The sequence below is a fragment of the Lepisosteus oculatus genome, unplaced genomic scaffold (assembly GCF_040954835.1).
Source record: "Lepisosteus oculatus isolate fLepOcu1 unplaced genomic scaffold, fLepOcu1.hap2 HAP2_SCAFFOLD_198, whole genome shotgun sequence".
Lineage (NCBI taxonomy): Eukaryota > Metazoa > Chordata > Actinopteri > Semionotiformes > Lepisosteidae > Lepisosteus > Lepisosteus oculatus.
The window spans coordinates 105,462-130,107 of NW_027167738.1; the positions used below are offsets into that span (position 1 = coordinate 105,462).

At 51.8% G+C, this 24,646-nt stretch overlaps 11 non-coding genes across 11 annotated transcripts; 6 read left to right on the plus strand and 5 right to left on the minus strand.

Moving 5' to 3' along the window:
• Window positions 1-1,967: 1,967 nt before the first annotated feature.
• LOC138226984 (U5 spliceosomal RNA) lies at window positions 1,968-2,084 on the plus strand. The gene has a single exon (XR_011184798.1). It is a non-coding gene; the product is annotated as a U5 spliceosomal RNA (small nuclear RNA).
• A 230-nt stretch (window positions 2,085-2,314) lies between these two features.
• On the plus strand, window positions 2,315-2,456 carry LOC138226980 (U4 spliceosomal RNA). The gene has a single exon (XR_011184794.1). It is a non-coding gene; the product is annotated as a U4 spliceosomal RNA (small nuclear RNA).
• Window positions 2,457-3,801: 1,345 nt separating this feature from the next.
• On the plus strand, window positions 3,802-3,943 carry LOC138226981 (U4 spliceosomal RNA). Its single transcript, XR_011184795.1, has one exon. It is a non-coding gene; the product is annotated as a U4 spliceosomal RNA (small nuclear RNA).
• A 2,930-nt stretch (window positions 3,944-6,873) lies between these two features.
• Window positions 6,874-6,947, minus strand: trnat-agu (transfer RNA threonine (anticodon AGU)). Its single transcript has one exon. It is a non-coding gene; the product is annotated as a tRNA-Thr (tRNA).
• A 771-nt stretch (window positions 6,948-7,718) lies between these two features.
• Window positions 7,719-7,837, minus strand: LOC138226986 (5S ribosomal RNA). The gene has a single exon (XR_011184800.1). It is a non-coding gene; the product is annotated as a 5S ribosomal RNA (ribosomal RNA).
• A 1,809-nt stretch (window positions 7,838-9,646) lies between these two features.
• On the plus strand, window positions 9,647-9,811 carry LOC138226965 (U1 spliceosomal RNA). Its single transcript, XR_011184783.1, has one exon. It is a non-coding gene; the product is annotated as a U1 spliceosomal RNA (small nuclear RNA).
• A 635-nt stretch (window positions 9,812-10,446) lies between these two features.
• LOC138226964 (5S ribosomal RNA) lies at window positions 10,447-10,565 on the minus strand. Its single transcript, XR_011184782.1, has one exon. It is a non-coding gene; the product is annotated as a 5S ribosomal RNA (ribosomal RNA).
• A 1,809-nt stretch (window positions 10,566-12,374) lies between these two features.
• LOC138226963 (U1 spliceosomal RNA) lies at window positions 12,375-12,538 on the plus strand. The gene has a single exon (XR_011184781.1). It is a non-coding gene; the product is annotated as a U1 spliceosomal RNA (small nuclear RNA).
• A 635-nt stretch (window positions 12,539-13,173) lies between these two features.
• LOC138226953 (5S ribosomal RNA) lies at window positions 13,174-13,292 on the minus strand. Its single transcript, XR_011184774.1, has one exon. It is a non-coding gene; the product is annotated as a 5S ribosomal RNA (ribosomal RNA).
• A 6,942-nt stretch (window positions 13,293-20,234) lies between these two features.
• Window positions 20,235-20,404, plus strand: LOC138226971 (U1 spliceosomal RNA). The gene has a single exon (XR_011184786.1). It is a non-coding gene; the product is annotated as a U1 spliceosomal RNA (small nuclear RNA).
• A 635-nt stretch (window positions 20,405-21,039) lies between these two features.
• Window positions 21,040-21,158, minus strand: LOC138226954 (5S ribosomal RNA). The gene has a single exon (XR_011184775.1). It is a non-coding gene; the product is annotated as a 5S ribosomal RNA (ribosomal RNA).
• Window positions 21,159-24,646: the final 3,488 nt, after the last annotated feature.

Genomic DNA, 24,646 nt, shown 5'->3' on the forward strand with positions numbered 1-24,646 from the left:
CACACCAGGCAGGTCCGTAATACTGTTGTGGAGAAGTTTAAAGCCGGATTTGGATACAAAAAGATTTCCCAAGCTTCAAACATCCCAAGGAGCACTGTGCAAGCGATCATCTTGAAATGGAAGGAGTATCAGACCACTGCAAATCTACCAAGACCTGGCCATCCCTCTAAACTTTCAGCTCAGACAAGGAGAAGACTGATCAGAGATGCAGCCAAGAGGCCCATGATCACTCTGGATGAACTGCAGAGAACTACAGCTGAGGTGGGAGAGTCTGTCCATAGGACAACAATCAGTCTTACACTGCACAAATCTGGCCTTTATGGAAGAGTGGCAAGAAGAAAGCCATTTCTCAAAGATATCCATAAAAAGTCTCGTCTAAAGTTTGCCACAAGCCACCTGGGAGACACCCCAAACATGTGGAAGAAGGTGCTCTGGTCAGATGAAACCAAAATCGAACTTTTTGGCCACAATGCAAAACGATATGTTTGGCGTAAAAGCAACACAGCTCATCACCCTCAACACACCATCCCCACTGTCAAACATGGTGGTGGCAGCATCATGGTTTGGGCCTGCTTTTCTTCAGCAGGGACAGGGAAGATGGTTAAAATTGAGGGGAAGATGGATGCAGCCAAATACAGGACCATTCTGGATGAAAACCTGTTGGAGTCTGCAAAAGACCTGAAACTGGGACGGAGATTTATCTTCCAACAAGACAATGATCCCAAACATACAGCAAAATCTACAAAGGAATGGTTCACAAATAAACGTATCCAGGTGTTTGAATGGCCAAGTCAAAGTCCAGACCTGAATCCAATCGAGAATCTGTGAAAAGAGCTGAAAACTGCTGTTCACAAACGCTCTCCATCCAACCTCACTGAGCTCGAGCTGTTTTGCAAGGAAGAATGGGGAAGAATTTCAGTCTCTCGATGTGCAAAACTGATAGAGACATACCCCAAGCGACTTGCAGCTGTAATCGCAGCAAAAGGTGGCTCTACAAAGTATTAACGCAAGGGGGCCGAATAATTTTGCACGCCCCACTTTTCATTTTTTTATTAGTTAAAAAAGTTTCAAAAATCCAATAGATTTCGTTCCACTTCACAATTGTGTCCCACTTGTTGGTGATTCTTCACATAAAATAAAAAATTTATATCTTTATGTTTGAAGCCTGAAATGTGGCAAAAGGTTGAAAAGTTCAAGGGGGCCGAATACTTTCGCAAGGCACTGTAAAAAACATAGCCATTGCAGGCGCCCAGCCGGATTGTAGAGGGCAGGTGCCTTAAGCCTCCATTTACATTGTCCGGTAGCAAGCAAACCTCGAATTTCCTTGCTCCTGTTTTTATACCGTCAACATCTCTAACCTCAGTTCCATGGTGGATGGTGCAGTACTGCTTAAGCCAGGTGTGAATGTCCTCCGTCTTTGCCAGTTCCGAGAACATAACAACATGCACCGTTTTCCTCTCTATCCGTGTCAGAGGCTGCAAGATGATCTTCTCAAGGGCAGGAACTTTCCCTCTTTTTGCCTCAAACACATCCACAAATTGTTCAAACAGAGAATAGGTAGCAAAAACAACCTCAAATGCTTTCTGACCTGGGAGAGCGAAGATGAAATCCAAGTGCCGAGGTTCAAAGCCAAGTTCCTTCTGTAACACTTTTCTGCTGAACTGCATACGATCCATGAAGAGGTCACCCAAAAGCTCAAAACGTACAGCATTCTTGCGGGATCCAAAGGTTGCCATCTCAAACTGCAAAACAAACACTGCTTCCACAAAACAAGAAAACAATCCAACTACTCCAACTACAGGCTGATCAAGGTATCTCCCCTGCCAGGTAAGCCGAGAGCCGCAGGCGATGAGCCCGGAGCTGAACGGGCCCCACTGGCTCGTTTGTAAGGCCAGGTGCATTACCAACCACGACCGGCAGGGCAGAGGCCTTGAAGGCGGCCTGGGCTCCTGCAGCTGTCCAGCCACGCACTCTGGTTTCTCTTCATCTCGTACAAATCTTTTGCCTTTTACTAAAGATTTCCATGGAGAGGAGCATGAATGAGTTCCATACAATTTTTGTGCTTCCCTGCCTTCGGGTGGGGCGCAGCTGGGCTGGTCAAAGAGAGAAAACAAAACCGCTCACAATCGCTCTTATTACGGCGACTGTGGCCGTTTGCTCTGCGAGTCCTCGGTCTCCGCCTGTCTGATTGGCGCTCTTTTCTTTGGGAGGCGGGAAGTGTCCGGAAACAAATATGAAGCGTTACAGCAACGACATGCCATGAGACGATTGACAACGATTTCCATAGGATCCCCGCGGTTGCCTGGCAACCGTCAGCTTTGCGCAGTGGCAGTATCGTAGCCTGTGAGGTATAGCCGAGGCGCGATTATTGCTAGTTGAAAACTTTTCCCAATACCCCGCTTCCGCCGGTTTGCAATACAATCGGCGAAAACAATTTTCGACAGTCTCGTCAGAGACTGAGCAAGGTGTTTAAAGACAGATTTTGTCATGGTAACATCATGGTAGAAAGAAACAAGCTTCTTACGTCTCAACAGAAACGCTCTTTAGCTCTTTCAGAGTTATGCAGAGAACAGCGTCTGTCGAGATCACTTTTGAGTCAGCGCGAAACGCCGTGTGCTGTCAGTTTGATTTCATATTGCTCGTAGGGCGCCCGGCTTTTGTCTGTCAAACGTTAGGTTGCGCTTCTTCATGCTGCATCGTCGGCATGAGTGGAGCTTTTTAATTGTCTGTACTTGTCTTACTGCGCCCCATAAGAAATCGTTTGTCCCCGTTCAAAAGAGATTGTGCGATGTCCTGCAGCGTTCGCAAAGCAAACCTTTGACAGTTTGAAAAGAGGAATTTATTCTGCTTCCTGTGCGTGCAGTAGTTACAAAGTTGAACGTCTTTACACGATCTGCTGCAGTTTTCAGTGGGCGGGCTTTGTCAGATGGCTTGGAAAAACGCACTGTGTTTCGGCTCGGGAAACATCATGAGCAGTGTCCTGCATGTTTTCTGTGTATAGCTGTCTTTTAACGCACACAGAATTCATTCGAAATCATTGATTTCTCCAATTAACAATGGAACCTCCCTTTTTGAACCTGCGAGAAGCATTCTTTCAATGTAACAGATTTACTCCGAGGAAAGGCAGCATGACATTGAGAGTAGCTCAAGCTTTCAGCACCCGTATCGGGCTGCGTGTATGCAGACACCGCTCAGAATCCCCTGTAAGATTCTCCCTCACTTCCGTTGTGCAGTGCTTTACCTCTTTCAAAAGGCTTCACTTTCCTAGTCACATTCCAAGGCTCATCGAACCCGGGCTGTTTCCTCCAGCGGTATAGTATTGCAGTGAGACAGCACGATGCCTGCAAGACTATGTCACGCTAAACGCCACAGATTAAATGTGTTTGTCCGTTCGTGTCAGTCGTCCTGCAGCCACGGGAAGTGGGACACAAACATGCTGCAATGCTTTCAGGACGTTAGGATTTGTTTATGCAACATCCGAGAAGAGTACTTGTGGCTTGAATGTGAACTGTACGTGCCCGCCCCCTTTCCTCTGTAGTGCATGAGTTCCTCCCGGCATGCCCTTCGTCATTGTTCTGTCATCTTGTATTTAAAGGGTTGTATTTCTGCTGCTGAAAATAAGCAACGGTTTTCTCACAACGCCCTTTGTTCCCGACGGAGCCCTTGTCTGTCATGAAATTCTTCAAAACCTCAAGCTAGAAGAAGAAGAAGACGACAAATATGAAGCGTTACTGCAACGACATGCCATGAGACGATCGATAACGATTTCCATAGGATCCCCGCGGTTGCCTGGCAACCGTCAGCTTTGCGCAGTGGCAGTATCGTAGCCTGTGAGGTTTAGCCGAGGCGCAATTATTGCTAGTTGAAAACTTTTCCCAATACCCCGCTTCCGCCGGTTTGCAATACAATCGTCGAAAGCAATTTTTGACAGTCTCGTCAGTGCGTGACATAGTCTTGCAGGCATCGTGCTGTCTAACTGCAATACTATACCGCTGGAGGAAACAGCCCGGGTTCAATGAGCCTTGGAATGTGACTAGGAAAGTGAAGCCTTTTGAAAGAGGTAATGTCGACGCTTTTTTAACAGAGTACCAAAAAAGCGTCTTTTTTGAAGACCTGGGCACTGAGCATTGTTGGTTCAGTGGTAGAATTCTCGCTTCTCACGCGGGAGGCTCTGGTTCGATTCCCAGCCAAAGCAGTGGCTTTTGCAGCGAGCGGCTCCATCACTTGCATCCCCTTGCAACTCGCAACTGAAAACCCACTGAAGCTAAGCAGGTGAGCCAGGTCAGTACCCGGATGAGGGTGAGCTACAGGGAAAAACAAAGTTTCCAGCTGGAAGCGGTGTTAATGGTGCCGGCGGGGGGGCGCTCACCCTGAGGTCTGTGCGGGTCCCAATGCCCCAGCATAGTGACGGAGACGCTGTGTTGTAAAAGGGCGCTGTCTCTTGGATGAGATGTAAAACTGAGGTCACAGCGCTCTGTGGTCATTAAAAATGACCACCAAAACCTTTGACAAAAGCTCTTGGTAATTGATGGTCTTCAATAATGCTTCTCCTTTAGGTACATTTTAAATCAGCTGAAAAATGCTGTGAAATGGGGGGTCACTTCACGCCAGTGTAGGATTTGGGTTACAAGAACTATAAAACTGCACGAGAAAGCCCGTACACTGAATTACACGGCTTTCAATTCAAAGGAGGGCAAAAGAAATTCCCTGAGTTCGATTTTTTGCAGCACAGAGAGGATTGCTGTCGTGAGGCTGGTTAGCTCAGTTGGTTAGAGCTAATAACACCAAGGTTGTGGGTTCGAGTCCCGTACGGGCCAGGTCCTTTTCTCCTCTCTTACAAAAGCTGTTAGGTTCCTTTCCGTGGTGAGATGGGTTGTCATGCAACGCTGCTACATAGTGCCGACAGACAATTAAATGACAAAAATGAAGAGAGTTAAAGCAGCTGGAAAGATTTTCTTACAACTTTTGAGCTGACAGTTTTGGAAAATGTTTTCTTCACGCTGCACTGTACCACATAGGCAGCCAAGAGTCTCCAAAACAAAACAGAATTGACAGTCATATAATGTCCATTAACCCCGGTTTTAAACACAGCATCATGTCTGCCATCATAAGAATATGAGTCCAATATTTTAGAATATAGTCAGAATGTCTTCTAACCTTACCTGTGGTGTCTTTAATCCCTATTGCTCAATGCATGATGTACGTACTGCATACATGTGTCTTGAGAATGAGGAATGGGCCCCTGAGACATTTACCTGTTTCACAAATGATCGTATTTTACTAGAGATTCTGTTTGGGATTCAGATGTGCATTCGGACAGCAATTCCTTTCAAGAAATGATACGTTCTGGATGAGGTCAAAGGTGCTGGAACACTGTATTTAGGATGTATTTGCAGTGATTGTGTCTCCTGCTTCAACGCAGTGATATATAGATGTGCTCCTGTAATTTATTGGTACATGCCCAGGGCAGTAAGTTGTCTGAGGATTTATTTCCAGACGGCATAGAGCAGTGAAGCAGTGAAGTAGTGCAACACACTGGATCATTATATTATTAGAATCTATTCTACTTAAATTATAACATTATGCACAACTTGAGCTCTCAGCACCGTACTGAGCCCAGGTGTTTTTCTAAAGCTGTCAGGTGCAGTTCATTTACATGAAGGAAATCTCTTACTGGGTACGATTACAATGCAGTAAGTAGCACAGACTACTTAGGGAGTAGGCTGATGTGTTTAAAAACAACCAGCGCCAGGCAGGAGTCAAACCTCCAAACTCCTAATCCATAGTCAGACACATTATCCATTGCACCACTGGCCCTCGTGTGACACTGCAGGGCTGTAACCCAGTGAGCTTAGCACTGCAACTAGTAAAATATTACCCCCGGTCCATTCTTTTCCAAAAGTGAGAAACACCTGTTTTCTACATTTTGTCTGTTTTAAAACCATATCTCTTTAAACCAAACCAAGAGTTTGTCTTTTGCACTGATATTCTGATTCATTTCGATTTCAAAGAAAAAAAAAACATTACCTTCCAAAGCATCATAAAATTGTCCCTTCCTCCAGACTCTACTTCTCTCTTGTAGTAGTACAGCAGACCTTTCCAGGTGAGAAGATCACAGAGTCCGAAATGAGCTTCCTCCATCAAGCAAAGTACCTGAACTTGACTCTGTCATCATAAAAGCTCCCCTGTAATAAAGAAATTAAATCCGAAATCAAGAGGGCAGTTGCCTACTGAAGTTCAAGAAGTCATAAATTTTAACCTAGCAACATATTAAAGGCTGCATCTATACAATTACGATTCTAGAAATGCTCACCAGATTACGTTTTAAGAAAGAACTGCGCCTCAGGTTCCGCCGAGATCTTAACTCGGATGGCAGGATTCAGAGTCTGGAGTGTGGAATGATGGCGCACGGAGGGTCCACATACTGTGGATCCCTCAGTGATCTTCCGCGTGTTCAAACCGCCAGCGTGTGACTCCCCTATCCCCCTGACCTCATTGCTCTGCTCTCGCCTCTGTGCAGCTGAGCCCGACTCATGGTAAAGTGGAAAAAAATATGCCCTCAACGTGAGATTTACTCTGGAGTGAGGATAGTTGTTACATTCTTATCGTTGAAACGGATGTATGTGATGTGGCGACTAGGTTCTTCTCCATTAGCAGGCTTAAGGTTAAAGAAAAAAACATTGCTGACTTCTTTTTTTTTTGCCAGCCGCGAGCGCTGATTAGCGAGGTTTGTATTTCATGTTTTGCAAGTTGCATCCATTTTAAGAAAAACAAGTCGTTCAAGACAGGAAATGAATACTTGCATTTAATTAAGTCTAGACGTATGCGGTTGTCTATAATGACCAGTTCTGTTCGAGAACACAGAACAAAAAAAGGCACCGCTGGGATTCGGACCCAGGATTTTCTGTTTACTAGACAGGCGCTTTAACCAACTAAGCCACGGCGCCCCGGGAGTGCTGTCCTTTTGCAGCCACTTGGACACACCACTCAGACACATCTGCATTCGGTGTGTGCTCCGCCTGCTCGCTCAGCAAGTTGCCACCTTTACATACAATAGCAACATCGACACCAAGAGAAAGGATGACAAATGGCTTTTATCTGGAACTTTTCATGTCCAAGGAGCTCAATGTGCTTTCTGTGTACAACAGGGCCACTGAACTCCACACTGGCCACTGAACCACAGCAGTGGCTTGCTGGCTTGACATCTCCCAAGGAAAATGTTGAAATCGCATGTGGAACAGGAAAATGACCCTCGAGTATGAGGGAAAAAAAAGAAAAAGATCAACTGGAGTGCGCCAACCCATGTCAGGACAGCCCAGTTTCCTAGACGAGGTGGCCGAGTGGTTACTGTATGCTGAGTCTAAAGACAGTTTCACCCGTTTTCTGATTGCTCGGTTCTGTACCAGTGCAGACATGTCAAACAGTGAATGGTTGTACCTCTATTGTATCCGTGCTCAATGAATGAAATCGGTAACAAATGAATATATGTCTAGTTATACGAAAAACGAGTGGTTTATCGACTCATCTTCATTTGCAGATTTAGAGGCAGCTTCGATATTCGTTTTACAGACGGGTTTTTTTTTTGAATATGGGTCACACACATGCCACAGCAACAAAACATCTCTAGAGATGAGGCTATAGATCACCTTTCCATCCTGCAGGTTTTCCTCCCAAAGCTTACGGCACCAACGGCGACCCCTGCTGGCCGGGAGAGCAAAAGCTTACAGCACCTGGTATTCCCAGGCAGTCTCCCAACCAAGTACTAACCAGGCCCGACGCTGCTTAGCTTCCGAGATCAGACGAGATCAGGCGTGTTCAGGGTGGTGTGGCCGTAAGCGAAAGCCCCAGCGCCTGACTCGTTACTTGAAGCTGTGTGTGGCGGGGGTTCCGTGCCCCCCGAGCGGGACTGAAGGATCGTTCGTGTGCAACTCTTTGGAAAGGAGCTGCTTTCCAAATCGCATTGCGTGCCTGGATGTTGGCGAATGCGCTCCCTTGTGTTGGCTCGTCCCGCACTGGAGGAGGACAAACAATCTGCACGGAGGAGCGCCAGGCAAGTCTTCACCAGACAAAAACCTCCAGTGCACAGCACTCTGGAAACATTTCGGGGCTTTCGCGTGTTTATTTCAGCACTTAAAAAGCGCACCGGTCCAACACGTCGGCCGGGCGCGCGGCGCCTCCGCCCTCTTGTGGCCTTGCGGCGTCAGAGCAAGAGGCTCCTTCTCGCTGCCCTTCCGCTGTGTTGCAGGGCCCCGAGAGGGAACCCGGAGCGCGCACTTTGTGGGGGGCGGGGGACCGCGTTCGCGCTCTGCCCCCGGTCTCTTGCGCGAGTACTAAATCTCACGGACAGGGGGGCCTCGTCATTGATTGTTACAGGTGAGACGGGGATTAGGAGGAGACCCCAACTGATGGGTAAAGGGGAGCACTAACACCAGAGGGACACCCCCGGCGTCTCTTTTTGAGAGACGCCCTGGGGTTTCCTAATGGCCAAGGAGGGTCGGGACCTCGGTTTGACGCCTCCCCCGAAGGACGGCGCCTGTTTGTGCAGCAGAGTGTCGCCATCAGGAGGCTGGGGCGTAAGAGAGCCACACAGCCCGCAGGGTGAGCGCTCCCTACTGGTCCCAGTCACACCTCTTGCAGGAGCAGCAGCAACCGGAGCTTTTCCGGGGTGGAATCTCCCATCCGGGTGCCGGCCAGGCTCACACCTGCTGGGCTGCCCCGGGGGTGAGCCCAGTCGAGAGTCGCAGGGCCAGATCTAGTCACCGGGGAGAAACGATACAAGTGAAGGATTGCTCGGCTCTCGGCACTTGAAAAGACCGACAAATGTCTCGTTCCCGCCGGAGCTGAATGTACCCGCATGTGTGGTGTCGTCTTCTTCCCCCGCCCCGCTGTGTTTGCTGTATTGTCTCTGAAGCCGGCCCCCCCGAGACGAGACGGGCTGTTCCTGTGCCCCAATTAACACTTTACAGGTGCCATTCCCCGGCATTGTGGCCATTGTCGGTGCTCACACGCGGTAAGATAAGGCGGAGGAGAGCGGGGCATGCCCAGGGGCAGACATTCAAGGAGGGGGCAGTGCGAGGTGAGGTGAGGTGCGACACGCCGGAGCCCCGACGCAGCTAATGCGGAGCACTTGTTGGACTGGCATCGAAAGGACGTGTGCGCACGGAGCGAGCCTTCCCTGTGGCGGAGCGCGGGAACTTTCTCCCCCCCTCCCGCTGCAGGAGTTGTGTGCACTGCAGCGGTGCCAAGAGAAAAGCACAGAAGGCAGCAGGCTCTGGAGAGCAGGTAAGAGACGGAGCCTTGTGGGCAGGCGAGCAGGCCCGTTTTTTGGAAATTGCTGAAAAGGTTTGTTCGGTGTGTGGCAGGCGCACGTCGCGAGCTTGCGTGGCGATCTGCCGGTCTGGAGTTATGCAAATAAGGCCGAATTGCATCCCGGGATATGCTGCGAATGCGCAACGGCGACTGCAGATGTGTAGGAAACGGCGCGCTCGTTTTCTCGTTTTGCCCACACTTTTGAGTGTTAGTGTGGCGTGTGAGTGTGTGAAAGAGTGGGCCCAGCAGGAGGCGGTGGCGTGCGGGGCGAGGAGGTGGCCTAGGATGCGCGATTTGTGCTGTGGGTGCGGGCCGCTTGCAGGGGCCTGTTTAACTCATACTTACCTGGCAGGGGAGATACCTTGATCAAGAAGGAGGTTCACCCAGGTCAAAGGCTCGGCCATTGTACTCCGGCTGTGCTGACCCCTGCAAATTCCCCAAATGTGGGAATCTTGACTGCATAATTTCTGGTAGTGGGGGACTGCGTTCGCGCTCTCCCCTGATGTGCTTGGTCCAAAATCAGATACGGGAGGGTTAGGACACCACGAGCTGCGTGGCTGCGGAAGGATCCCGGTTCGACAGGAGTGGACGCCGCTGCTGGTTCTCGCTGGCTTTTAGTTAGGGGTCCGGAGAAGCATCTCAAGCTAGTTCCACTACTCTTTCCGGACGTTCATTCCCTTTTCAAAGTCAGTCGTTTTGCTGTAGTCTGCGTTCTTTAGGCTGATTATCGAGGTTAGCCTTTATTTGGTCATGGGGGGCCTCGGTACTATATGCTGAGTCTAAAGACAGTTTCACCCGTTTTCTGATTGCTCGGTTCTGTACCAGTGCAGACATGTCAAACAGTGAATGGCTGTACCTCTATTGTATCCGTGCTCAATGAATGAAAAAGGTAACAAACGAATATATGTCTAGTTATACGAAAAACGAGTGGTTTATCGACTCATCTTCATTTGCAGATTTAGAGGCAGTTTCGATATTCGTTTTACAGACGGGGTTTTTTTTTTAATATGGGTCACACACATGCCACAGCAACAAAACATCTCTAGAGATGAGGCTATAGATCACCTTTCCATCCTGCAGGTTTTCCTCCCAAAGCCTACGGCACCAACGGCGACCCCTGCTGGCCGGGAGAGCAAAAGCTTACAGCACCTGGTATTCCCAGGCAGTCTCCCATCCAAGTACTAACCAGGCCCGACGCTGCTTAGCTTCCGAGATCAGACGAGATCGGGCGTGTTCAGGGTGGTGTGGCCGTAAGCAAACGCCTTGGCGCCTGACTCGCTACTTGAAGCTGTGTGTGGCGGGGGTTCCGTGCCCCCCGAGCGGGACTGAAGGATCGTTCGTGTGCAACTCTTTGGAAAGGAGCTGCTTTCCAAATCGCATTGCGTGCCTGGATGTTGGCGAATGCGCTCCCTTGTGTTGGCTCGTCCCGCACTGGAGGAGGACAAACAATCTGCACGGAGGAGCACCAGGCAAGTCTTCACCAGACAAAAACCTCCAGTGCACAGCACTCTGGAAACATTTCGGGGCTTTCGCGTGTTTATTTCAGCACTTAAAAAGCGCACCGGTCCAACACGTCGGCCGGGCGCGCGGCGCCTCCGCCCTCTTGTGGCCTTGCGGCGTCAGAGCAAGAGGCTCCTTCTCGCTGCCCTTCCGCTGTGTTGCAGGGCCCCGAGAGGGAACCCGGAGCGCGCACTTTGTGGGGGGCGGGGGACCGCGTTCGCGCTCTGCCCCCGGTCTCTTGCGCGAGTACTAAATCTCATGGACAGGGGGGCCTCGTCATTGATTGTTACAGGTGAGACGGGGATTAGGAGGAGACCCCGACTGATGGGTAAAGGGGAGCACTAACACCAGAGGGACACCCCCGGCGTCTCTTTTTGAGAGACGCCCTGGGGTTTCCTAATGGCCAAGGAGGGTCGGGACCTCGGTTTGACGCCTCCCCCGAAGGACGGCGCCTGTTTGTGCAGCAGAGTGTCGCCATCGGGAGGCTGGGGCGTAAGAGAGCCACACAGCCCGCAGGGTGAGCGCTCCCTACTGGTCCCAGTCACACCTCTTGCAGGAGCAGCAGCAACCGGAGCTTTTCCGGGGTGGACTCTCCCATCCGGGTGCCGGCCAGGCTCACACCTGCTGGGCTGCCCCGGGGGTGAGCCCAGTCGAGAGTCGCAGGGCCAGATCTAGTCACCGGGGAGAAACGATACAAGTGAAGGATTGCTCGGCTCTCGGCACTTGAAAAGACCGACAAATGTCTCGTTCCCGCCGGAGCTGAATGTACCCGCATGTGTGGTGTCGTCTTCTTCCCCCGCCCCGCTGTGTTTGCTGTATTGTCTCTGATGCCGGCCCCCCCGAGACGAGACGGGCTGTTCCTGTGCCCCAATTAACACTTTACAGGTGCCATTCCCCGGCATTGTGGCCATTGTCGGTGCTCACACGCGGTAAGAGAAGGCGGAGGAGAGCGGGGCATGCCCAGGGGTAGACATTCAAGGAGGGGGCAGTGCGAGGTGAGGTGAGGTGCGACACGCTGGAGCCCCGACGCAGCTAATGCGGAGCACTTGTTGGACTGGCATCGAAAGGACGTGTGCGCACGGAGCGAGCCTTCCCTGCGGCGGAGCGCGGGAACTTTCTCCCCCCCTCCCGCTGCAGGAGTTGTGTGCACTGCAGCGGTGCCAAGAGAAAAGCACAGAAGGCAGCAGGCTCTGGAGAGCAGGTAAGAGACGGAGCCTTGTGGGCAGGCGAGCAGGCCCGTTTTTTGGAAATTGCTGAAAAGGTTTGTTCGGTGTGTGGCAGGCGCACGTCGCGAGCTTGCGTGGCGATCTGCCGGTCTGGAGTTATGCAAATGAGGCCGAATTGCATCCCGGGACATGCTGCGAATGCGCAACGGCGACTGCAGATGTGTAGGAAACGGCGCGCTCGTTTTCTCGTTTTTCCCACACTTTTGAGTGTTAGTGTGGCGTGTGAGTGTGCGAAAGAGTGGGCCCAGCAGGAGGCGGTGGCGTGCGGGGCGAGGAGGTGGCCTAGGATGCGCGATTTGTGCTGGGGGTGCGGGCCGCTTGCAGGGGCCTGTTTAACTCATACTTACCTGGCAGGGGAGATACCTTGATCAAGAAGGAGGTTCACCCAGGGCGAGGCTCGGCCATTGTACTCCGGCTGTGCTGACCCCTGCGAATTCCCTAAATGTGGGAATCTTGACTGCATAATTTCTGGTAGTGGAGGACTGCGTTCGCGCTCTCCCCTGATGTGCTTGGTCCAAAATCAGATACGGGAGGGTTAGGACACCACGAGCTGCGTGGCTGCGGAAGGATCCCGGTTCGACAGGAGTGGACGCCGCTGCTGGTTCTCGCTGGCTTTTAGTTAGGGGTCCGGAGAAGCATCTCAAGCTAGTTCCACTACTCTTTCCGGACGTTCATTCCCTTTTCAAAGTCAGTCGTTTTGCTGTAGTCTGCGTTCTTTAGGCTGATTATCGAGGTTAGCCTTTATTTGGTCATGGGGGGCCTCGGTACTGTATGCTGAGTCTAAAGACAGTTTCACCCGTTTTCTGATTGCTCGGTTCTGTACCAGTGCAGACATGTCAAACAGTGAATGGCTGTACCTCTATTGTATCCGTGCTCAATGAATGAAATCGGTAACAAATGAATATATGTCTAGTTATACGAAAAACGAGTGGTTTATCGACTCATCTTCATTTGCAGATTTAGAGGCAGCTTCGATATTCGTTTTACAGACGGGGTTTTTTTTTGAATATGGGTCACACACATGCCACAGCAACAAAACATCTCTAGAGATGAGGCTATAGATCACCTTTCCATCCTGCAGGTTTTTCTCCCAAAGCCTACGGCACCAACGGCGACCCCTGCTGGCCGGAAGAGCAAAAGCTTACAGCACCTGGTATTCCCAGGCAGTCTCCAATCCAAGTACTAACCAGGCCCGACGCTACTTAGCTTCCGAGATCAGACGAGATCGGGCGTGTTCAGGGTGGTGTGGCCGTAAGCGAAAGCCCCGGCGCCTGACTCGCTACTTGAAGCTGTGTGTGGCGGGGGTTCCGTGCCCCCCGAGCGGGACTGAAGGATCGTTCGTGTGCAACTCTTTGGAAAGGAGCTGCTTTCCAAATCGCATTGCGTGCCTGGATGTTGGCGAATGCGCTCCCTTGTGTTGGCTCGTCCCGCACTGGAGGAGGACAAACAATCTGCACGGAGGAGCACCAGGCAAGTCTTCACCAGACAAAAACCTCCAGTGCACAGCACTCTGGAAACATTTCGGGGCTTTCGCGTGTTTATTTCAGCACTTAAAAAGCATACCGGTCCAACACGTCGGCCGGGCGCGCGGCGCCTCCGCCCTCTTGTGGCCTTGCGGCGTCAGAGCAAGAGGTTCCTTCTCGCTGCCCTTCCGCTGTGTTGCAGGGCCCCGAGAGGGAACCCGGAGCGCGCACTTTGTGGGGGGCGGGGGACCGCGTTCGCGCTCTGCCCCCGGTCTCTTGCGCGAGTACTAAATCTCACGGACAGGGGGGCCTCGTCATTGATTGTTACAGGTGAGACGGGGATTAGGAGGAGACCCCGACTGATGGGTAAAGGGGAGCACTAACACCAGAGGGACACCCCCGGCGTCTCTTTTTGAGAGACGCCCTGGGGTTTCCTAATGGCCAAGGAGGGTCGGGACCTCGGTTTGACGCCTCCCCCGAAGGACGGCGCCTGTTTGTGCAGCAGAGTGTCGCCATCAGGAGGCTGGGGCGTAAGAGAGCCACACAGCCCGCAGGGTGAGCGCTCCCTACTGGTCCCAGTCACACCTCTTGCAGGAGCAGCAGCAACCGGAGCTTTTCCGGGGGGGAATCTCCCATCCGGGTGCCGGCCAGGCTCACACCTGCTGGGCTGCCCCGGGGGTGAGCCCAGTCGAGAGTCGCAGGGCCAGATCTAGTCACCGGGGAGAAACGATACAAGTGAAGGATTGCTCGGCTCTCGGCACTTGAAAAGACCGACAAATGTCTCGTTCCCGCCGGAGCTGAATGTACCCGCATGTGTGGTGTCGTCTTCTTCCCCCGCCCCGCTGTGTTTGCTGTATTGTCTCTGAAGCCGGCCCCCCCGAGACGAGACGGGCTGTTCCTGTGCCCCAATTAACACTTTACAGGTGCCATTCCCCGGCATTGTGGCCATTGTCGGTGCTCACACGCGGTAAGATAAGGCGGAGGAGAGCGGGGCATGCCCAGGGGCAGACATTCAAGGAGGGGGCAGTGCGAGGTGAGGTGAGGTGCGACACGCCGGAGCCCCGACGCAGCTAATGCGGAGCACTTGTTGGACTGGCATCGAAAGGACGTGTGCGCACGGAGCGAGCCTTCCCTGTGGCGGAGCGCGGGAACTTTCTCCCCCCCTCCCGCTGCAGGAGTTGTGTGCACTGCAGCGGTGCCAAGAGAAAAGCACAGAAGGCAGCAGGCTCTGGAGAGCAGGTAAGAGACGGAGCCTTGTGGGCAGGCGAGCAGGCCCGTTTTTTGGAAATTGCTGAAAAGGTTTGTTCGGTGTGTGGCAGGCGCACGTCGCGAGCTTGCGTGGCGATCTGCCGGTCTGGAGTTATGCAAATGAGGCCGAATTGCATCCCGGGATATGCTGCGAATGCGCAACGGCGACTGCAGATGTGTAGGAAACGGCGCGCTCGTTTTCTCGTTTTGCCCACACTTTTGAGTGTTAGTGTGGCGTGTGAGTGTGTGAAAGAGTGGGCCCAGCAGGAGGCGGTGGCGTGCGGGGCGAGGAGGTGGCCTAGGATGCGCGATTTGTGCTGTGGGTGCGGGCCGCTTGCAGGGGCCTGTTTAACTCATACTTACCTGGCAGGGGAGATACCTTGATCAGCCTGTAGGTGGAGTAGTTGGATTGTTTTTCTTTTGTTGGAAGCAGTGTTCGATTTGCGGTTTTTGAAATGGCAACCTTTGGATCCCGTAAGAATGCTGTACGTTTTGAGCTCTTGGATGACCTCTTCATGGATCGAATGCAGTTCAGCAGAAAAGTGTTACAGAAGGAACTTGGCTTTGAACCTCGGCACTTGGATTTCATCTTCGCTCTCCCAGGTCAGAAAGCATTTGAGGTTGTATTTGCTACCTATCCTCTGTTTGAACAATGCGTGGATGTGTTTGAGGCAAAAAGAGGCAAAGTTCCTGCACTTGAGAAGATCAACTTGCAGCCTCTGACACAGAGAGAGAGGAAAACGGTGCATGTTGTTATGTTCTCGGAACTGGCAAAGACGGAGGACATTCACACCTGGCTTAACCAGTACTGCACCGTCCACCATGGAACTGAGGTTAGAGATGCTGACGGTATAAAAACAGGAGCAAGGAAATTCGAGGTTCGCTTGCTACCGGACAGCGTAAATGGAGGCTTAAGGCACCTGCCCTCTACAATCCGGCTGGGCGCCTGCAATGGCTATGTTTTTTATGTGGGACAACCAAAGGTGTGTCGGCGCTGTGGTGCTGTGGGACACCTGGCATCGTCCTGCACTGTGAAATGCTGCAAGACCTGTGGCAAACAGGGACATTTAGCCTCTGACTGTTCAATGCTGCCAAAGTGCAATTTATGTGGCTCGGAAGGACACGTTTTTAAGAACTGCCCTCACGCCTACGCCAATAAACTCAAAATGAGAAAGGATGAGGCAGTGCTTGTTTCAGCCAAACCGGCCCGAAAATCCAAAGCAAACAACAAGTCAAACAAAGAACCCTTGTTGGACAAAGACTCTCAGCCTCCAGCCAGGATCAGTCCTGCTGTGGCTCCGGGGCTGGTGGAAGAGAAATCCACTACGCCCCCACAACCGCAGACTGCACCAGACAAGCACGAGGGTTTGAAAACCCCCGAGAACAGCGAGGACCCCTCCCCCACTCCTGCTCCTCAGAACGAGGGCCAGTGTGGGGCCCCCCGGTGGAGCGGGTCCAGCGAGGATACCCAGGATTCAGCGGAGCTGCTTTTCTCAGACTCTGCAAGTGCTACAGATGCCCTCCTCTCCTCCATCCAGTCCATCACGGAGGATCTGCAGCAGCTGGTGGGTGAGGGGGAAGAGGAGACTGGTGCATCGGCTGCACCCCTTTCCCCTCAGTGCTCCCAGGAGCTGGACTTGAGGAAAAGGAAAAATGACTCTGTTTTCTCCCCGAGCGAGGAGGAAGGAGAGCATGGCGATGGGGACAGCTGGAACCTCTCCACCCCTCCCTCTACCCCCTTCCTTGAAATGGACTCTGTGAACGCTTTTACTGCTGCCACCCTGATGAAGGCTCATTCAGAGGATGGCTGGCAGGAAATTGGTAAGAAGAAAAAGAAAAAGAAGAAGGTAACTGGTGAGACCGAAGAGAAATGTGTTTTGTAAAGACTGGTTCCACTTTCTTATGTAATATGGCTCTAAACATAATTTCTCTTAACACCAGAGGTATCAATGACAGAGTTAAATGCCAGTCTGTCTTTGATTACCTCCAGCAGAGAGAGGGAGATGTGTTGATGTTGCAGGAGTGTGCTTTAGCCTATCAAGAGAGGTATAGAAGTTTTGAAGATAGGTGGGATAAAGGGCCTTCTGTTTGGTCAGGGGACAATAACAACAGAGCCTCTGGCGTGGCCATTCTTTTCAAAGGATGGGCATTCAAATTGAAAAGTATTCAGAGGGTCATAGATGGCAGGTTGCTGTGTGTGGATGTGGAATGGGGGACCGTTAACCTGCGGCTAATCAATGTGTATTGCCCTACTGACGTAGGAGGAAGGGTGGAGCTACTCAAGGCACTCTCCCCCCTATTGTTATGCAGCACAGACGTGATAGTGGGAGGGGATTTTAATTGTATCTTAGAGCACACAGACAGGCAGTCTAGCTCGCCGATAAAATTGGATTCCAGCTCACTGGCCCTGCAAAACTTAGTTCAAGACTTTAAACTCTCAGACACATATAGATGTATATATCCCACAACAGCAGGATATACATGGTCAGGGAGGAATAGCAGCTCCAGAATTGACTATTGCTTTGTCTCAGAGAGAGTGAAAGTTGTTGGGGTCACTCTTCAGCCTGTCTTCTTCTCAGATCATCAGGCTTTAGGGTGTAGAGTGGAACTCCAGGGCGGGACTGTCTTTGGCCCAGGCCTCTGGAAACTCAACACAAAGCTGCTAGAGAACGAGGGGGTAGTATCCCGCTACAAGGAGAAACTATCACAGTGGCTGTCCTTGCAGTGTCTGTACGGGTCAGTAGGAGAGTGGTGGGAGGAGGTGAAGGTGAGGACAAAGGCCTTTTTCATGGCTGAGGGAAGGAAGGCTGCTGCCAGACGGAGAGGAGTGCTAGCCAGGAAACAGAGGCAGCTGCAGCGTCTCTACACGATGCTGCACAGTGGCTTCGATGTGCTCGAGGATATCGCCCTTTTAAAAAAGGACATCCGGAGCATAGCCGAAGAAAGTAGTCGAGGAGTGCTGTTAAGAAGCAGAGTGCAGTTCTTGGAAGAAAATGAGAAGTGTACTCGCTTCTTTTTCAGGAAAGTGGTAGGCTCCAAGACTGTCATGGAAAGTGTAGTTGATGAGGAGGGACGAGAGAGAACAGAGCCGAGTGCTATCCTCTCCTGCACCGAGGCCTTCTACTCAAGACTGTACAGTTCTACAGAGGTAAAGGATGAAGATATTCATTTTTTTACCTCAAAGCTAGAAAACATTTTGAGTGAAGAAGATAGGGAAGTACTTGAGAGGGATTTGACAGTAGAAGAGCTGAGACAGGCTATGGAGAGCTTACAGAAGGGGAAAACTCCGGGTGCTGACGGGCTCCCTAAAGAATTTTATTGCACCTTTTGGGATCTGCTTCAGGATCCGCTACTGCTCCTATTCGAGGAAAGCTACAAGACAGAATTGCTGCCTGACTCCTTAAGAGAAGGCACTATCTCTCTCTTGTTTAAGAAAGGAGCAAAAAATGACATAAAGAACTGGAGACCCCTCAGCCTGTTAGGCGTGGACACTAAGATCCTGTCCAAAGCCCTTTTCCTGCGCCTACAAAATGTAGTGGCCTCACTGGTAGGGAAAGAACAGACTTGTGGGATAGCAGGACGCCTGATGAGCGACAACCTGGCCTTGTTGAGGGATGTCTGTCTGTACTCTGAGGATCGCTCCCTCCCTCTGTGCATTTTAGGTGTAGACCTAGAAAAGGCCTTTGACCGCCTAAACCGGCAGTACTTAACATCGGTACTTGAGCAAATGAAGTTTGGCCCCATCATGAGAAAGTGGATTAACCTGCTGTACACAGGTAGCAACAGCAGAGTCATGGTTAATGGCAATAGATCACGCACCTTTGAAGTCTGTTCAGGGGTGAGGCAGGGCTGCCCATTATCCCCCTTGTTATTCGTTTTGGCTATGGAGCCCTTAGCCTGTGCCTTGCGCCAGGATCAGGCCATTAATGGGATACCAGTGCCTGGAAGTGGGGGAGGAGAGGTAAAGACGTCTCTATACATGGATGACGTCACCCTGCTCCTCTCTGACAATGCCTCAATTAGCAGAGCTCTGCAGTGCTGTGATCGGTTCTCTTTGGCTTCCTCCGCAAAAATTAACACATCTAAGAGTGAGATTTTTTATCAGAACTGGAGGGAGCCAAAAGAAGGACATGATCTCAGGCTGCAAGAGAAGAGAATTAAGGTCCTGGGGGTGTATTTTGGAGAAGAGATGGGAACAGTAAATTGGCAGAACAAATTGCCAATCTTAAACAAAAAACTGATGCAATGGAAGGACCGAGACCTCACCATGACAGGGAAGGTGCTGGTCATCAAAGCTGAGCTCTTGCCTGTCTTGAATTTTCTGGCTTCTACCTTCCCAATCCCACACCGTGTTGCGGCGGTGCTGAGGAGATTGATGTTTCAATTTCTATGGGGTGGGAAGCAGGAAAGACTCAGAAGGGAAATAATGTACAGGCCGCTACCCTCAGGGGGGAAGTCTGTCCCAGATATTGCTACGAAGCTGCTGTGCATTTTCCTGGCCTCTGTGCTGAGAGGCTTTGCAACAGCACCTGCAGCGCGTACCTGGACTTATTTTTCCAGGCTCTGGGTAGGTAGGGAGGTGTTCAGAGTGTGGGGTGTCAGACCCAAGCTGGACGTCCCACTCTCTGACACATGCCCTGCAATTTATGGGACAGTTAAAAGTTTTCTAAGATCTCACCCAATTGGCCATATTCCCCTCCGAGATGTCAGCGTCCAAAAACTGGAAGATTTCGTAGCACCCCAGAACAATAGGCAGACCCCTGTGGGCATTTTAACATCAGCCCAAACAAGGAAGGTGTGGAAACACACATCCTCTAAATTTCTGTGCAACATTCACAGAGATTTAGCCTGGAGTGTCGTCCACCAGTGCTTACCGGTACGAACTTTCTTGTACCGTAGGGGCCTCACCCCCAGCCCTCGCTGCGTTAGGGTGGGCTGCGGCGAGGAGGAGACTGTGACCCATCTCCTGTGGTCCTGCTTTTTTGCTAAGGCCTTCTGGGCACAGTTTGAAGATTGGTTGCAGGCTCTCTCGCCCCAATTTACCCTGACCGCTGCTTTCATCATATACGGCATCTCTCCTGTCAAACTTCCTCCTGACGTGTTTGACAGGATCTGGGCCGTGGTGAACAGTGGGAAAGACGCCCTGTGGAGAGTGAGGAACATGGGGCTGTTCAAAGGCATCGAGGTCCCAGTCAAGGCAGCAGGTAGCCTGGCCCTGTTCATCACCCGAGAGAACTATTACCTCAGAGATCTGTGGAGAGAAGGGAGGGAGGAAGCAGAAAATCTGTGGGAAATAGAGGGCATTGGACAGTATCTCAAGAAACTGTGAAAAACATTATCATGTTTAAATAAAGAATGTGATTTGCACCAGAAAAAAAGAAAATTGTTGCTATGTAACTGTTACCGTGTCAAAATGTAATGAGATGTGATCATATATACTGTTTTAAGTATGTATATTAATGTAAAGCTTTCTGATTTGTGATTTCCTGTATTTTTTTGTGAAAAGGAAATAAAGTTCTTAAAAATCGAATCGGTTCACCCAGGTCAAAGGCTCGGCCATTGTACTCCGGCTGTGCTGACCCCTGCAAATTCCCCAAATGTGGGAATCTTGACTGCATAATTTCTGGTAGTGGGGGACTGCGTTCGCGCTCTCCCCTGATGTGCTAGGTCCAAAATCAGATACGGGAGGGTTAGGACACCACGAGCTGCGTGGCTGCGGAAGGATCCCGGTTCGACAGGAGTGGACGCCGCTGCTGGTTCTCGCTGGCTTTTAGTTAGGGGTCCGGAGAAGCATCTCAAGCTAGTTCCACTACTCTTTCCGGACGTTCATTCCCTTTTCAAAGTCAGTCGTTTTCCTGTAGTCTGCGTTCTTTAGGCTGATTATCGAGGTTAGCCTTTATTTGGTCATGGGGGGCCTCGGTACTATATGCTGAGTCTAAAGACAGTTTCACCCGTTTTCTGATTGCTCGGTTCTGTACCAGTGCAGACATGTCAAACAGTGAATGGCTGTACCTCTATTGTATCCGTGCTCAATGAATGAAAAAGGTAACAAACGAATATATGTCTAGTTATACGAAAAACGAGTGGTTTATCGACTCATCTTCATTTGCAGATTTAGAGGCAGCTTCGATATTCGTTTTACAGACGGGGTTTTTTTTTTAATATGGGTCACACACATGCCACAGCAACAAAACATCTCTAGAGATGAGGCTATAGATCACCTTTCCATCCTGCAGGTTTTCCTCCCAAAGCCTACGGCACCAACGGCGACCCCTGCTGGCCGGGAGAGCAAAAGCTTACAGCACCTGGTATTCCCAGGCAGTCTCCAATCCAAGTACTAACCAGGCCCGACGCTACTTAGCTTCCGAGATCAGACGAGATCGGGCGTGTTCAGGGTGGTGTGGCCGTAAGCGAAAGCCCCGGCGCCTGACTCGCTACTTGAAGCTGTGTGTGGCGGGGGTTCCGTGCTCCCCGAGCGGGACTGAAGGATCGTTCGTGTGCCACTCTTTGGAAAGGAGCTGCTTTCCAAATCGCATTGCGTGCCTGGATGTTGGCGAATGCGCTCCCTTGTGTTGGCTCGTCCCGCACTGGAGGAGGACAAACAATCTGCACGGAGGAGCACCAGGCAAGTCTTCACCAGACAAAAACCTCCAGTGCACAGCACTCTGGAAACATTTCGGGGCTTTCGCGTGTTTATTTCAGCACTTAAAAAGCGCACCGGTCCAACACGTCGGCCGGGCGCGCGGCGCCTCCGCCCTCTTGTGGCCTTGCGGCGTCAGAGCAAGAGGCTCCTTCTCGCTGCCCTTCCGCTGTGTTGCAGGGCCCCGAGAGGGAACCCGGAGCGCGCACTTTGTGGGGGGCGGGGGACCGCGTTCGCGCTCTGCCCCCGGTCTCTTGCGCGAGTACTAAATCTCATGGACAGGGGGGCCTCGTCATTGATTGTTACAGGTGAGACGGGGATTAGGAGGAGACCCCGACTGATGGGTAAAGGGGAGCACTAACACCAGAGGGACACCCCCGGCGTCTCTTTTTGAGAGACGCCCTGGGGTTTCCTAATGGCCAAGGAGGGTCGGGACCTCGGTTTGACGCCTCCCCCGAAGGACGGCGCCTGTTTGTGCAGCAGAGTGTCGCCATCAGGAGGCTGGGGCGTAAGAGAGCCACACAGCCCGCAGGGTGAGCGCTCCCTACTGGTCCCAGTCACACCTCTTGCAGGAGCAGCAGCAACCGGAGCTTTTCCGGGGTGGACTCTCCCATCCGGGTGCCGGCCAGGCTCACACCTGCTGGGCTGCCCCGGGGGTGAGCCCAGTCGAGAGTCGCAGGGCCAGATCTAGTTACCGGGGAGAAACGATACAAGTGAAGGATTGCTCGGCTCTCGGCACTTGAAAAGACCGACAAATGTCTCGTTCCCGCCGGAGCTGAATGTACCCGCATGTGTGGTGTCGTCTTCTTCCCCCGCCCCGCTGTGTTTGCTGTATTGTCTCTGAAGCCGGCCCCCCCGAGACGAGACGGGCTGTTCCTGTGCCCCAATTAACACTTTACAGGTGCCATTCCCCGGCATTGTGGCCATTGTCGGTGCTCACACGCGGTAAGAGAAGGCGGAGGAGAGCGGGGCATGCCCAGGGGTAGACATTCAAGGAGGGGGCAGTGCGAGGTGAGGTGAGGTGCGACACGCCGGAGCCCCGACGCAGCTAATGCGGAGCACTTGTTGGACTGGCATCGAAAGGACGTGTGCGCACGGAGCGAGCCTTCCCTGCGGCGGAGCGCGGGAACTTTCTCCCCCCCTCCCGCTGCAGGAGTTGTGTGCACTGCAGCGGTGCCAAGAGAAAAGCACAGAAGGCAGCAGGCTCTGGAGAGCAGGTAAGAGACGGAGCCTTGTGGGCAGGCGAGCAGGCCCGTTTTTTGGAAATTGCTGAAAAGGTTTGTTCGGTGTGTGGCAGGCGCACGTCGCGAGCTTGCGTGGCGATCTGCCGGTCTGGAGTTATGCAAATGAGGCCGAATTGCATCCCGGGACATGCTGCGAATGCGCAACGGCGACTGCAGATGTGTAGGAAACGGCGCGCTCGTTTTCTCGTTTTTCCCACACTTTTGAGTGTTAGTGTGGCGTGTGAGTGTGCGAAAGAGTGGGCCCAGCAGGAGGCGGTGGCGTGCGGGGCGAGGAGGTGGCCTAGGATGCGCGATTTGTGCTGTGGGTGCGGGCCGCTTGCAGGGGCCTGTTTAACTCATACTTACCTGGCAGGGGAGATACCTTGATCAGCCTGTAGGTGGAGTAGTTGGATTGTTTTTCTTTTGTTGGAAGCAGTGTTCGATTTGCGGTTTTTGAAATGGCAACCTTTGGATCCCGTAAGAATGCTGTACGTTTTGAGCTCTTGGATGACCTCTTCATGGATCGTATGCAGTTCAGCAGAAAAGTGTTGCAGAAGGAACTTGGCTTTGAACCTCGGCACTTGGATTTCATCTTCGCTCTCCCAGGTCAGAAAGCATTTGAGGTTGTATTTGCTACCTATCCTCTGTTTGAACAATGCGTGGATGTGTTTGAGGCAAAAAGAGGCAAAGTTCCTGCACTTGAGAAGATCAACTTGCAGCCTCTGACACAGAGAGAGAGAAAAACGGTGCATGTTGTTATGTTCTCGGAACTGGCAAAGACGGAGGACATTCACACCTGGCTTAACCAGTACTGCACCGTCCACCATGGAACTGAGGTTAGAGATGTTGATGGTATAAAAACAGGAGCAAGGAAATTCGAGGTTCGCTTGCTACCGGACAGCGTAAATGGAGGCTTAAGGCACCTGCCCTCTACAATCCGGCTGGGCGCCTGCAATGGCTATGTGTTTTATGTGGGACAACCAAAGGTGTGTCGGCGCTGTGGTGCTGTGGGACACCTGGCATCGTCCTGCACTGTGAAATGCTGCAAGACCTGTGGCAAACAGGGACATTTAGCCTCTGACTGTTCAATGCTGCCAAAGTGCAATTTATGTGGCTCGGAAGGACACGTTTTTAAGAACTGCCCTCACGCCTACGCCAATAAACTCAAAATGAGAAAGGATGACGCAGTGCTTGTTTCAGCCAAACCGGCCCGAAAATCCAAAGCAAACAACAAGTCAAACAAAGAACCCTTGTTGGACAAAGACTCTCAGCCTCCAGCCAGGATCAGTCCTGCTGTGGCTCCGGGGCTGGTGGAAGAGAAATCCACTACCCCCCCACAACCGCAGACTGCACCAGACAAGCACGAGGGTTTGAAAACCCCCGAGAACAGCGAGGACCCCTCCCCCACTCCTGCTCCTCAGAACGAGGGCCAGTGTGGGGCCCCCCGGTGGAGCGGGTCCACCGAGGATACCCAGGATTCAGCGGAGCTGCTTTTCTCAGACTCTGCAAGTGCTACAGATGCCCTCCTCTCCTCCATCCAGTCCATCACGGAGGATCTGCAGCAGCTGGTGGGTGAGGGGGAAGAGGAGACTGGTTTATCGGCTGCACCCCTTTCCCCTCAGTGCTCCCAGGAGCTGGACTTGAGGAAAAGAAAAAATGACTCTGTTTTCTCCCCGAGCGAGGAGGAAGGAGAGCATGGCGATGGGGACAGCTGGAACCTCTCCACCCCTCCCTCTACCCCCTTCCTTGAAATGGACTCTGTGAACGCTTTTACTGCTGCCACCCTGATGAAGGCTCATTCAGAGGATGGCTGGCAGGAAATTGGTAAGAAGAAAAAGAAAAAGAAAAAGGTAACAGGTGAGACCGAAGAGAAATGTGTTTTGTAAAGACTGGTTCCACTTTCTTATGTAATATGGCTCTTAACATAAGTTCTCTTAACACAAGAGGTATCAATGACAGAGTTAAATGCCAGTCTGTCTTTGATTACCTCCAGCAGAGAGAGGGAGATGTGTTGATGTTGCAGGAGTGTGCTTTAGC